Below are 13,528 nucleotides of genomic sequence, written 5' to 3'. Positions count from 1 at the left end.
AGACAACCACAAAATTAAGGAAAACACAACAGGGAATACAAGGAAGGGCCTGGTTTACTAAAATAATCTTTTACTTTTTTCACTCAAGAAAAATGTCTGCCTTCTCAGGTATAAGGCTTCATTCCAAGGGCTTTATTTTTAATGAAAAGAAACCACCTCAAGGTTAGCCTTGAAAAAACACATAGTAGTATATAATCGTACTAGACAGACAGCTTTGTTAAATGATTTTTTCCTTCCCAGACTTCTCAGGCTTCTTAGCTTGCATGTGTGAGCAATGTAGCACACATAGTAAACAATTGTATTCTGGGCACAGAGAAAGAGGTAGGATCACAGATCATCATATAGACATTTGTACTCACTCATACATGTATACTCAAAAAATCTTAAGCATAAGTCTTTTGCCATTCTAGTGTGCATACAGCTACAGGAGTATCAGTACCTATATCATTTTGCCCATCTATATTTCTTTCTCTGAATGATAAATAATTAGTGGTGTAGCTATAAAGCTTATGTATTTCTAGCCAATGACACCTTCAAGGTCCTTCTGCTGCCTACTGCTTGACCTTGGTTTAAAAGCACACAGAATAGAAACCTTGAAACCAAGATCAGCAGGATTCATTCTGACAGAGAACAGATGCAGCACAATAAAGATACACATTTAATTGTAATTTTTTTTAAACAGCCTGCCTGTTACCAGTTATTTAAAAAATCTTAAGGTGCAGACTGTCCTTCACACAAGTAGCATACATATTAGTACTCTAATTACGTTTGGATTGGATAATATTGTAACTACAATGAATATAGCAATGTCTATGTTATTTGTCCCTCCCTTTAGACATGGTAGCAGGATAAAACATACCTGCGGAAGTAACATTGCAAAGGGCTTTGGCCTTAAGATAAGCCTTCTAAATGCAAGATTCCCGACTTCTTAAAAGGACAATAAGAAGCATTTTCTTTCATAATATTTGATCAAGGAAGTTACGTGGCTGCAATTTAGACAGAATGTTACAGTGATGTGACCTTAGAGATACTGTTTTATGTTACTTTTCAATTTTATGTTCTGTCTCAAGACAGCTAATCTTAGGTAGGGCTTAATAGGCATCTCGTTTTCCAAAAAGGAATGAAACCAATATTGTTACAAAGTAGTGAACAGAATTTGAGATGGTGGCTTGTAACACTGGGGCAGGTCCGTAGGAAACGGACAAAATCCAGCTGCACTTGTTTGTGGGAAATGACTACTGAATACAAGTCTATCTCCAGTCTTTCCACTAGGATGATTGCTTGCTCCTGCATTAGTCAGAGCTTTTATGGTGAGGAAAATATAAACCTTTGCTGATATTGGTTGTCAATGTCACAAAGATGAAAGTACTTAAAAAATATTTAAATAATAAAAAGAGGCAGATCACTGTCACAAAGCCGCCTGGATTGTTTAAGCTGCTCATGACCAAAGCAGGAATGTCTTCATACTGCTACAGCATAGTAACAAAGAATTTAGGACCATGTTCATAAAGTTATCCTGGAAAGCAGCAATACTTCAAAGAATAAAGTTAGAATAATGATAAAAAGGACTAGCATTATATTTGGGTAAAAACAAAAGGGACATACTAAAAAAAGTAGAAAAGTATAATTGCATCTGTAGGAACAATACTGGAAGACAGTGTACATGTGCAAAGTCTATTCTTTATAATAGTGTGCAGAGATTGTTTGTAAAGACAGAAAGATATTGAAGACCTTTCTAATGATTTGGGTAATTTAAAGAATCGTAAAATGAGCATCTGATTTTTTGGAGGTACACTAAAATTAACTACATTCTGCAAGTGGTTGTAGACTCAATATAACAATAATTATTGATACACCATTGTCTTTTCTGTAATGGATATCTCTATGCACCTCAAATCACTGATGTAGTCTCTCTCCTATAATTCTATTTATTCAACTCTTTGCTAGCTTGCTGACAATCTTAGCCTTATAATTCAGTCCAATACTTGCAAAAGCAAGAATTACCTGATCTTTTGTGCTTTCCTCTGGTGTTTTGAGGAATTACTACGCCATAGCTGGTATCCCAGTTCAGCACAGGGTAAACTTTTTATCAAAAACCAGAAACTTTAATCCGTTTCTTCAGGTATAGTAGAGACTCTTTGTCATAACTATTTTTGTAAACTGGTTTCCATTTTTATTTATATTTCTGTGTACAAACATAACCAACAAATGTTCACACACATACCTGGATATTTCTGAAGCTCAAAAAAGTTTGATTGTAAAGACAAGTAAAACTTCGGGAAGTGTTTAATTTATTCTGAGAATATAGTTATGTATAGTTGAACAGGAGGCTTGTCTGCTATGTTACTATATCCAGCCTTTTTTGGTTTTATTTTCTTCTTTACAAAGTGAAATTTTCTGGGGGAAAAACTGCAGTTAATAATGATAGCCTTAAGCACACAATGCCTGATAATGACAAGAACAATGAGAACAGTAAGAAAGCCAGAAAAGAATCCTGGAGATCTGTATACAGGCTTGGGAGCATATTATTGAGTTTGAACTATAAATTATATTTAATGTAATTTTATTCACTAACTACAAGGGTGAACACAGGCAGAGGTAAAAATATTTCCATGAATTGTTATGCTTTCTGTGTCTCTCTCCATTTTTTTTTATTGTTCACCACACTAAATTAACTTCTAGTTAAGACCATTTTGCCTAAAAAACCATGAATGCCCGATAGCATGTTTTTGAAGGCAAAGTAAGCTCCTGATTTGAGAGATGAGTAAGAGGAGCCTGAGGCCTTTTCATCAAAGCAGCCCAGGAAATGGTGCATTGCAGACCTCAGCTAAGATAGGGCAGTTAAAGGGAAAGTAAATTGATCACAGGAAGAGAATAACAGCAAAGATTTTTTTTATATAAATTAGATTTTTAAATTATTGTGTGGCATTTGCAGTTCACAGTTTTGGGAAAAGGTTAAAGAGAGATTTTTTTTTTTAATATTCATCAGTATTTAAAAGGTCTTCTGACCAGTTTTCCACCATTATGTTGCTCAACAAAAACTGAGGACCAGTCTCTTCACCAGTAGTTCTGGTCATGCTGGTTAAAATATCATTACTTCTGCTTTTACTGAATACTCTAAATTAGTCAACACATGATGTATTACACTGTTTAAAACAATGAAATCAGGTAGAGATTATTTTTTTATTATTATTTTTACATGAACTGGCCTTCACAGGCATCTGCACTTGGCAAAACCTGTTTTATGTTTTAAAGTGCTTCTTTAAGCTGCTTAATCATAAACAGAAGTTTCCCCTCGGAAGCTGTTTATGTTATTTTTGAAGAATTATTCATGAACAGGGCAGGTGTCAACTTCTTATCTTTTGAAGTGGTATATCTCAGGGAGTCTGTTTCAGCTTTGAATTAACCTACAGCTCTTGTAGGCAAACACAAAGCACTGACAATACTATAAATAAAGACAACTCCATAAAGACCAACTGTTCATACACTCCAAAATGTATATTGATCACTGAGAAATAAGAAATGGACTTCTGAATATTGAAATACACAGAAGACACTACCTTCATTAGATTATTGTATAAATTTAGAGCTTAGAAGAACGTTCTCAAAACTTTTGATTCAAAAGGAAAAAAAAACTACTTCATTTTCTACATAAGAGCTGACAGTTTAATTTTACTGACGTCTTCTAGATAATAACTGGGTTAACAGATTGATTTTAATTTTAAATGATGTTCTGTAGTAAGTCCTATATTACAGTGAAATAAAATAAGACTTTAACTTTGGCCTTGTTCCAGATCTTAAGCCAGAAATTTATTTCTTTTTAATATTTGTTATTTATCTTGAAAACAATATATTCAAAACACTTTAAAAATTAATACTAACTTTGCTACCAAAATTATACAATTTATTTCAAAACCTGAAAATATGGAGCTCAGTGTGAAGCTCCTGCTTATCAGCTGAGTTAAGCTCTTCAGTGAGTTAGACGACAAGCATTTAGAAATTAAAAACTTGAATCTATACTTTCTATTCAACATGAATATATAGACTTTGCCATACCTCTTTACTGATGGGGCAACTGTCTTAAAAGAGCAGCTGAGTTAGACACTGCATGTACACATGATGAAAGCTACCAAGTGTGCTTGTTGCTGAGTCCCTTTCTCTCCTTCTCTCTGCCTGGTTCACGCTGAGATCTCTGCTGGTCCTTGCCAGGTAGCTCCTGGGATTCCAGCATGCGAGTCACACTGTGGAGCCATTAGACTGCGTGAGAGCTTTACTGTTTGCATCTCCAGTAAGCTTTATTATGGTGTAAGACATGCCTCTGAACGTCCCTAGACGTGAAACAATTCAGTTTACAAAGCTGTTGTGTAGAACACTGGCCTGAGACAGAGCAAGCATTACAGACCTTCAAAGATCTCAAGGAGCTGCATCCCTTGTTGATGCTTACGTCCATCCAACCAGGCAATAAAGTGCCTTGAGATCTGAGAATCCATAGTTAACTATAGTATTACATTTCTTCTATATTTATACAATAATCGTAAGTCACTTCAGGCAGCCCATTTTCGGGAGATGACTTCCTTGCTCCCCAGACAGAAATCTCTATTCCCTCAGCCTTGTGACTCATAATGCACTTTTAGTCATATTTTAACCTTCAGCACTGTACTCTGTCACATCTTATTGCTTAATACACACTGTTGAGCACAGCAACATCACACCACCAGATAAACCTCAGTCACTTCTGTATGAAAAGCAAGTTCACTTGCCCGCTTTTTAATAAGAGCTCCCCTTTAATACGAATGCTTAATATGAATGTTCCCCTTTGATATGAATGCTGCACGCATGCCCTTGACATACTTGCTAGATAATAATAACAATGTGTGTATATGCAAAGGTAAAATGGAGCATTTTTTACCATATTATAAACCCATATTGTTCTGCTGGGTTTCATCTCATTGGATTTAATAATTCTTTTTCACAGTCAACTGAGATATTAAATACATTAGATTTAGGGATGTTTCAGGCTCTTTACATTTAAAGGCATCTTCCCTACTCTCTATGTATTGTATATGGAATCTAGCAAAATAATGGTGATTGTGGAAAGGTACAGGAGCCCTGATGTGCAGTTGGTATTTCAGATGTATTGATAGTTTATTTCATGGCTTTATAAAACCTTATTCTATGGCAAACAAAATGTCCTACACTATTTCAAAAAAAGAAGCTATTGAGGAATATGGTAAGAAGTTGCTAATCCTCACTAGTCAAACGTCCCATTAACAAAAAAATGATGGGTACTTACCTCATATAATCTTTAAAGGCATTTATTTTTATTTTTAGACTTTGTCTTTTGGTTGTTTTCACCCTTTTGAAGGAATATATTTGTTTTCAGACGGGTATAAAAATCCTGGGATCACTATTCACACTCTATCATGCACAAGAAACAGAGATCATGCTGTTTATTACAAAGAGCCATCTCCCTTTTCTTTGCCCATTTCTTGGCATGTGAGGAATTGGAATATTCATTACCTGATGTTGCTCTGGCCAGGATGCAGACATGACCCATTCACAGCTTTTTCTTGGAGATCTTGTTTTCCAGCACATCTTGCTGCTACATTCATTTGTGACTATCCCAGTGCTGTCAGAGACTTTCTGGTTCCCACTGGCTCCTTCATGCCAGTGGCTGCTGCTCACTGTCCCTAGCAAGCCCAGCCTGTCACTGCTCATTCCCCTCCCTGTATAGCTCTGCTATGGATGCCTCCAAATTTCCCTGCTACTCACATTTGACTCTCGTGGTCACCAGGAGTGTTTTTCACACCAAACAGCTGTAGGTGTCTAACACTGGGGCATTTAACATTGGCATGCTCTCCTTAGGCTCCTAGGAGAGCAGCTGCCACCTCCCTTCAGAGATGAGGGAGCTGTGCCTCCAGTGCAGTTGGATACATCAGGTGCCTAAAACTAGTTATAAAGAACAGTTGTCTTTATTTGTTTCTGGGATCTTAGACAACATTATTTCAACTTCTCCAAGATATAAACATTGTTCTAATTGCTATTATGTCTACAATAGTATTGATCACAATAATTCTATAACTTTAATTATTTTAATAAGGTACTAATTAGCAATAACAACAATATTAGCTAGCTATTTAAGATAAAGTCTTGATATTCTAAATATGGCAACATTTTTTTTTCTACCACAGAAGAATGGATTGCTTTCAATATTGGCCAGGTTTCTTTCCTAAAGGCACCTCTAATTAGACCCCTAAATCTGTTTTTAAGAAGCCAACTGGAGATTCTCACTACTCTAAACTTTTGACAATGGGTTCACTTCCACGCTTACAAGGAGAAAAGTTTTCCAAATCTTGATTTTCATTTTTAATTATGGCATAAATTTCTCAGATTAATTGTAGACATTTAAAACATGATTTTCCATTTAGAAAGTGTAAGCCATGCATTTTCCTCAAATGAGCATTGAATGTATCAACTCTACAGTAAAACTTAGGTTTAAACAAATACCCAATACCACTTGATAGTAACACAATCCAAGTGGTTCATTCTGGGGACACTGCTTTTGTTTCTAGACGAGAATTTCTTATACTTCATACCAATGATCATAATGCAAAGATAAGAGATGAGCAACTGTCTGTCACCTTGCCTTAACCTTGTTTCACTGTGAGAGAAAACTGTACATAATATTCAACAAAGAAGCAGAAGATACTATCGGCCAAAGGCCCATTCAGATCTTCAGACTATTAATAAAGGAGAGGCATAGATTCAGTAACAAGCTAAAAGTTAATAAAGTGTGCCTTGCCCTCTTCTTAGATATTTAGTTTTAGGCATTTCTAATTGAGAATAAAAATATCTGTTGCATTTATTTTATCTGTTCTATGATAGAGATGACATGGTAAATATTCAAGTGACAGAGTCCTAGTAGGTGGCCAGTGCAGTCCAACTTTCATCCTTTTCGAAGATAATGGTAAAGACAAATTCTCTACACTTCCCCCCACTTTCAGAGAAGTTAATGCTTTATTCAATGTTCACCTCAAGTGTAATTCCACTCAGATTTCAGATCCTGCTCATAAGGATTTAGGGAAATTAATCAGAAAATATTCTCCGTGAAAGTTCACAGAAGTGAAGACCTCACTGAGGTGACAAGCTTTACTCATATTCCAGTGAGAGAATGAGTAGGATGCTAGCAAGCCAGATGTATTTCTGCAACTGTAGCCAAGGAGAAGCATCATTAAATTATCTAGCCATTGCTTCATTAGTAGGCAGTACTTGTTACAGCCTTGTTTTCTCACCACAGCAACCACGAATGGGAGCTTGGCCAAACCTCCGCAGAAGTGGGCTGTGGTGTGGGAGGCATAGATCATATTGCTGCTCTTCCGGTTACCACTGGTAGATGCAGTTCCCTTTGATGCCTTCTGTTTCAGTGGCTTCTCCTGCAAGGTCAAATGAGAGGATCCTGAGGGAACTGGTGATGTAAACAAAGAATTCTTTTCCACCTAATTCAAACAAGTTGTATCTCTACATGAACCACAGTTCTCTGCCACTCAAGTGAAAACGAAGTGGCTGGCAGACACTGCTCCTTCACTCTTAGCACGGACTATAGCACAATTACATATGTCTAAACTGAGTTACTATAACCTTCTTAGCAGCCCTTCAATTAATCAGCAGATTTGCAAATAGCTTGCTTAGTTTTAATCTGGTTGCTTTTATCCTTTTTCTGCTACTTTGATGGATTGACCAGACAGGATAAGGAAGTGACAAGACAAATACTTTCAGAAGTGGGAAAGTAACAAGTTCATAGTGCAGAAAAAAACATGTTCTCTAGTGCTGCAGGAGCTCTTATATCTGGGAAAGAATAAAAGCATATTACCTTTCATCTGGCATACTTGGATGTGTTTAAATTAGCACTTCCATTTGTATGTGGAGCAAACTTTCGAAGCAACTCTTCCAAACCTTACTGCTTCTAGTGTTCAAGTGTGCACAATGGGACAGCCTCAGAGCATGTGGGTATATTTCTTTCAACTGAAACCAAACTCAAAGACATGATCTAAGAGCACACCTACTGTGCTTCAACTACTAATGGGCATTAATGGGCTGGAGTGCAGTTAGTCTGAAGAAGGAATGCTCTGAACTCAGAGGGTTAATGGCCAGTCTCCAGTCATAACGGCTTCATGTTACGAACCAGTTCCTCTTTCCCTATTTGATTTGCTATATGGCTGTAGGCAGACTTAATAATAGTGAAAGATCCAAAGCTCAGAGTAAGCAGTTCTTATCTATACTGCAATAGAGCTGTCATGCTGCTTAGGTGTGTGTATATATAGCCTCAATATATAGAGACACCTCAATCTGGATCTGCTTCTTCCAAAGACAGACTTTTGAAATAAATTAAAAAATCCTAAGACATGAAGGAAAGCTAGGATTTTTGCATGGAGAAAATAAATGTACTTTGCTTTCCATGTTTAGAAGCTAGCAGCATTATTACCAGTGAAAGAGAAGGGCCTATGCTATTTTCTAATTGTATCCAAAGGCTGCATATAGGCAGCAACAAAAAGTTCAGTGTTGTATGAAATCTGGAACAGCAGGTGGGATCAACTTCTAGCAAATAGAAAGAGTGAGGATCTAGAGCTGAGAACTGTATCAAGTGCAGAGGAATTAGGGATACAATTGAAAGTGGAAGTTCAATAGCTTATGAGAGTAAGACACAAAGTGGTAAAACAGAACTCTGTGAGACCAAGGCACACAGGAGCTCTCATGTCTTGAAAGACATTCAAGAAGGCACTGACAGGTTTTGAGAGATGAAGGTACGATCTGGGTTGCTGCAGTTTTCTTAAGCAGAAGTACCCATAACATTGCTCAGACTAGGAGAGGGAATAGTGTCAAAAACTAACGCTCATTTCTTTGACTGATAAGGTAAGAGTAGCACCTATCTGCTTATAAATCTTCTGAGACTCCTGTGTGAAATTTGAGCTAATTCTGGGCTACCGTTTTTCTTTTATCTTGGGCCAAAATAATGAAATGTAGAGGGGAAATTGCAAAATATCATCTTCCTCTGAAATACGATTAATGAGGCAAATGTCTACTGTATGTAAAAACCTTTTTTTTATGTGCTTCCTTAGAAAGTGGTAACAAGATCAGTCTGCATGTATTGAGTCAAATTGTGCAAAATATATCCAGTTGCTGCTTAGAATCCCAAGATGTGTGAGTGCTCAGCACCCTTCTGAAGTCCACAGGGGATGTTAGAATCTTCAGTAGACTTCTGGTGAATACAGATTAAATACGTAAAGTAACATTAAAATGCTTTCTGGAATCTACTTTTGCAGCCTTAATAATTATACTTAAGGCTGTAAATAACTTTTGTTCTTCCATCTGAAATTCATTAGATGCTAATTAACAAATCAAACAGAGTTTTGAATATAGTAAATGCTATTTTAGTCAAAGTTCCATTATGGAAAAAAATGACAGATCACTCAGGACTTTAAGATACTGGAGAATACAGTAAGAAAGAACTCAGGAAAATGACATAGGTATACTGTTTCACCACATGCCTTCTCTAACTGGAAAAAAGGACGTTAGAAATGAAGAGTTGGTTTCTCTGCCAGTATTAAAGACTGATGACAAATATTTTTTAACTGGGTAATAAGCAATAATCTATGTTATCTTAGAAATATCATAGAAATGCTGCAATTTCATAAAACATTGTACATCTATGAAATGATCATTTGGAAAAAAGCCTTCATTTTCCTTTAATTCTATGAGATTTTTCTAAAAGGTGAAACTATTTCAATACTATTTGATACACTTCAGTGAAAAAATATTCTTCCTCAGTAGACGTTTCAAGGGATTAAAAGCTATCCAAACATTAATCTTTCATATCATGCATCATTAGCAGAACTAAAACCTTTCATATTCTACAAGGTTTTTGGAGCACAATTGTAGAATACCCAGAGCACACCTTCCAGCAGCAGAAATTAAGAGTTTGCATGATTTCAGACAGATCGTGGGTCTATTATTCAAAAGGTTGCTTACTAGAACAAAAATGTCATCCTTTCTGTTCCAGACACCAGCAAATCAGGTAAGCAGATAACACTCACTTTCAACTCATACTTAGATTGTTTTCTAGGTCAGGACCATAGCTGAAGTTCTTGATCTTCAGCAGAGGATCATTTCTCAGAGGCACTTGAGAATTCAGGTGATGCTGCCAGTGATGTAGTATCAAATTTGTAGCAACTGCATTTATTAAAAAAAAAGCTGTTAAAGTGTTTTGTGGTCTTTGAAAAAAATAAATCAGGCAATTTCCCCCCAAGAGGTTTCCAGCCTTGCTTAATGAGACTGAGGGAGAAGTATGTGAAGGATAAAGCTTACTATGTAACTGGATTTTTATAGGTCGGAACCTTAAATAATTGTGTGCACAAAAGAGTAGCCTCCTTATAAGGGAGGAGGGAGAAAGAAGAGGAAACTTGCTGTGTCCCTCCTTTCTTTCTCTAGAACTGGCTCACTACAAAATCCTAAAATAAACTAAGATGCAAAGGACCTCTGGAAGCCATCTGGTCCAGATCCCTGTTTAAAGCAGACTAATTTTGATGTTAGATTAGGTTGCTTCTGCCTTGTCCAGTCCAGTTGTGAGTACCCATTTAACCACATTCCTGGGCACCCACCTACCAGCAGCACCAGAGGAAGAGAGTGACCATTCAGACTGTCTTAACCATAATCCCAGGCTGTGTCTGAAGCAGCCTCTCAGGAATATAAATCCCCTTTCCTCAAAGAATCAATGAAGTTCAATTCTCCAACTTTTAGAGCTCCATATAGGACATTTCCCCTGCTTCTGCTGGTCATGTGAAACAAAGATCTGGAACTCCTCATCCTGTTCTCATCAACACAGTGAGGATCCTGTCTTGCTGCTCGTACACAAGATGCATTCTTGATAGCTCAGGTAGCACAATTTAAGGTGGTAAAAAAAATGCAGTCTCCAATGCTGTCATGTCAGCAGGACTTCATAGTGAGTTACATTTATACTAACAAAACTGCATTTAAAAAAATTTTACCTCCTTCTCTCAAAATTCATGTCTTTGCTGTGCTGATTGGTCTCAGAAACAATTTACAGACCTTCCCGTATAACTGCAACTGTTTTCTGACAGGGAAAGCAGCTCCTCAGATGGCTTACCTTTGACAAACAAGACAATTTATTCTAAGAAAAGGATGCCTATACCAAAAATTACATTGATGTAACTGTACAGATGGAGCAGTAAATTTCACTGTACATTCAAGACTGACTGCCTGATGTTAGGTCCCTAAAACTGTTTTCTGACACAAAAACAAGTGACCTGATTTTCAGGAGTGCTCGATGCTCAGCAGATTCCCCAGGAAACAGTTTATTTTATAGACACTACTGCTGCTTTCAGAAATACAGCCAGCCAGACAAATCTGTGTTGCAGAGTTTCCTCCAACTATTTGCATACAGTCAATTTTTTTTCTGTTCATCTTGCCTAAAAATAGAAAAAAAATTAATAATTTCATTAATTTTAATTTCCTTAATTAGAAAGAAACATGCTTAGACAGCATTGCACATTATGACTCTTCTCTAGCATCTGGGAAATGCTACAAACAAAATGACATTCCTGTTCCTTGTAATATATGATACCTTCAGGAAAAGATGGGAACACAGATAATACATCCTCCCTTTCTAGCTATTATAGATGTGACTTAGCACTACATACAACATTTTGTTCAAGTATTTATAAATGTATTCAATTAACGTTAACACAGAATGTTTTAAAATTAAAGATATAATCATTATGGTTAGGTAATGGAGAGAAAATCTATAGTCATAGGAGAATAAAACTATGATTTTTTATTTTTTGGTTATTAAGTAATCCGTACACATGCACAGACACACACATACTCTTGGGAAGCATGGCCCAGGAGTGGCAGTGGTGTGGGAAGTGATGCTTTCTAGCTTCTTTCATGCTATAGAGGACCAGTTGGATCCGGGAAACTGCTGTGGGAAGGGAGGTATTTGGGAAGTTTAGACTGTTTTCCCTGAGGAGCAATAGGTGATGCCAGGGCTGCTTTGACATGGTTGGGGTCACCAATTTGCTCTTCAGTTGCAAATGTCACAGAGCTAATACATATTGTATTTGCTCTTCTTTTAATTTTTCTGGCACTGTCACAGCCAAATTCTAATAAAATATGAAACAGTGTATTCTCAGCTGTTACTGCATAGCGATTTTTGAAGGCTACAGTTATATCTTTTTATATAGTTTTACTTTCTGCTATTATTTCTGTCTGCCTGCTCTAGTTAGCATTTGTTGTGTTTTTTTTTTTTAAAGTGATTTCTGACCTTGTTCATGTTGTTTTGTTTAGTGTCCTTGAGCTTAGCTTTAATCTTAAATAAAAGCAGAAGAAATGCTATGTTTTCAAAGACATAGTTGAAAAGCCATAGACAACAAATATTGTAATATTTTTATTCCACTTTACTAAACTCTTCTACTTGTTAGGAGCTCTGATTCAATCAAGCTAACAAGGTTATCAGATTATATGTCTATTGTCTTGTTATGACTTCCTTGGCTGAGTTCCTGCAGTAAACAATGCTGATGTGATGCTTTGTTCAAGTAGCAGAGCTGGATGGAGCTGTCGGGAGGGAACAGCGCAGGGACTAGGGTCATGGAGCTGTCAAGGCCTCCACAGCAGTGGTAGGGTGGGGAGTGCTACCTGCGGTCAATATTAATCAGTCTCTTGCTATATGTGCTCTGGGTAGTCACTGTGAGTCTGTGACAGCCCAGGAGCCATGTCTGGGAACCTGCAAAACATGCTCACAAGATAATAGAGATGCAAGCAAGTAGGACATTGCAGACATCATTTAACCAAGCTGACACATGCCAAAAACCTTTAAAGGGAGATAACTGGAAACATTTAAAGTCATGGAACCTATGCATTAACTTAAAATTACATTTCCATTCATTTCATCATACCAAAGAGTGCTAAAGGCAACAAAGCAACCAGTAAAAAGGTAACATCATTGCACCTTACTTTTCCTGCTCTTCTGTATAAATATCATGTGCATTCAGATTTCCTGTAAGCACTGTCATAAACTTGCTGTCTCCCTGCTGTTGTAGTTAATATATGCAACTGCTGTTATCTAACTAACAGGGGATGGAAGGGCAGCAGCTGCACAGTTGGAGAACCTGCATTAGCATCATGCCAGTTGGCTAGTAATCCTGGTCCCTTTTGGACTGTCAGGATACTTTGACAAACAGAAAAAATGCATAAAGAACTTCTCCTATAGTAACAGTTTGTAACATGGAAGTAACAGGAGTGCGTCAGGATTTGCAGCATTCAGTATTTAATTTTTTTTTTCTGGAATGGTGTACATGGAAGTATATGAGATGCCATGAAGAGCCTTGATCCTCTTTTTCCTCTTCCTTCCTGTTCCCAGGAACTTTCAAGCAGCTAATGGTATTGTTCATATTCTCACCAATAATAAATAATTAGTTGAAGACTCCAGTAGTTCCTTTTGCAAGTACCACATAGA

This window comes from Colius striatus, chromosome 1, assembly GCF_028858725.1.
Source record: "Colius striatus isolate bColStr4 chromosome 1, bColStr4.1.hap1, whole genome shotgun sequence".
NCBI classification, from domain to species: Eukaryota; Metazoa; Chordata; class Aves; order Coliiformes; family Coliidae; genus Colius; species Colius striatus.
This window is presented reverse-complemented; position numbering follows the sequence as displayed.